Source organism: Myotis lucifugus, unplaced genomic scaffold (assembly GCF_000147115.1).
Source record: "Myotis lucifugus unplaced genomic scaffold, Myoluc2.0 scaffold_41, whole genome shotgun sequence".
NCBI lineage: Eukaryota > Metazoa > Chordata > Mammalia > Chiroptera > Vespertilionidae > Myotis > Myotis lucifugus.
Window position 1 is genome coordinate 3,536,850 of NW_005871089.1, and position 1,635 is coordinate 3,538,484.

General features: G+C 40.3%; 1 protein-coding gene across 2 annotated transcripts in view; it reads right to left on the minus strand.

The window, feature by feature from the left end:
- Positions 1-1,635, minus strand: part of ADPGK (ADP dependent glucokinase) — a 41,970-nt gene that overhangs the window by 39,429 nt on the left and 906 nt on the right. The gene's annotated exons all lie outside the window — the stretch shown is intronic.

Here is a 1,635-nt window from a genome sequence, read left to right on the forward strand (position 1 = left end):
TCCTTTTTAAATTTAATTTAACTGCTATATAATATTTCCATTGTATGGCTTTGTTTATGTATTTTTCTGTTTCCAACCAAGAGAAAAAAAACAGATATTGAATTTTTGCTTCCCATAAACAATGCTTTAACTAGGAAAAAAAAAATGGTGTTCCATTCCACATGTTCTTTTTTACAAAGTGACGCTGACACTCTTTCCCATCAACGTTTGTTCTATGTCCCCTCCCCTTAAAACCAGTTGCAGCTGACAACCATAATCAACCTTTAAGATGATCCCAATCCCAGCCATCAAACGACCGAAACTGCACAACCCCAAGTGAGAACCGCCTGGCTGAGCCCAGTTAAATCTCAGAATCCTAAGAGATAATAAAATAAAATGACATGACCATGTTTTAAGCTACTAAGTTTTGGGGTGATTTGTGACATAGCAATAGCAAATGGAACATCCCTTCTCAGATGGAGCTTTTCTTCTTGAAACCTCATCCTAGGAAGAATGAGTAATCCTTTGGGACACAAGCTACCTTGTTTTTACTACTAGTTCAGCAACGCACTTCTCATAATTGTTATGGACAGCATTGTCACGCCTCCGCGCCCCTACCTCCTCCCCGGACCCCAATTCATATGTTGAAGCCCTAACCACAAATGTGACTGTATTTGCAGACAGATACTATTTAAAGAAGCAATTAAGGTTAAATGAGGCCATAATCCAATAGGCCTAGTGTCCATATAAGAGGAGGAAACATCGGGAAAGCCCATGCACAGAGGAAAGGCCATGTCAGTACACAGCAGAAAGGTGGCCATCTGCACAACAGGTAGAGCAACCTTGCAAGCACCCTGACCTTGGCCCATCAGCCTCTAGACCTGTGAGAAAATACTTTTCTGTTTTTAAAGCACCCGTTTGTGGTATTCTGTTACAGTAGCCCAAGCTAATAGAATAATGAATATGTATTTCCAACAAATGAGATAAGGACCTTGCTTCATCCATCTCTGTATCCTCAGAACCTAGTGTGGACCTGATACACATGTAGTTGATGAATTAATGTGCATAAAGCCAGAGAGGCCAATGAAGCTGATAAGGAAGTGGGTAAAAGGGCCCAACTTTGAAGAAAAGAGATAAACGTTGATACATCTAAATAAACAATGTGTGATATAAAAAATACTAGCTAACGTTTGAATGTTCTTTAAAGTAGACACCATGCTAGCTTACACAGATTATTTGTCAGGATAACTTTGCTCTCTACCTTAGCCTTCCTGGCCCCAACAATCACAGAAACTAATAGTATAAGGCTGTTTTTCTACGGTGCTTTTGAGGTGATATCAAGATAACTGAAGTTGAACTGAGACAGGAACTTAAATTTATGTAAAGGAAATAATTACATTCCCGGAGAGGAATACAAAGAAAGGAGGCACTGTGATTTGGGATAATCCTAAATATGCAATATCACTAGGTTGGTAAGAAATGAGATTCAGAGAAGGGCATGGGAGGCTGCGGAGAGAGTCCATAGTGGAGACTGAAAAATGGCAGCTGAAAGTGAACATCAACAGTCACAGCGAGCTTTCAGAGGAGTTCTTGTGGAGTGCTGTCTCACACTACAGCGTTAAGAAGGGGAAGCAGGGGATGAAGAAATAAAGTCGG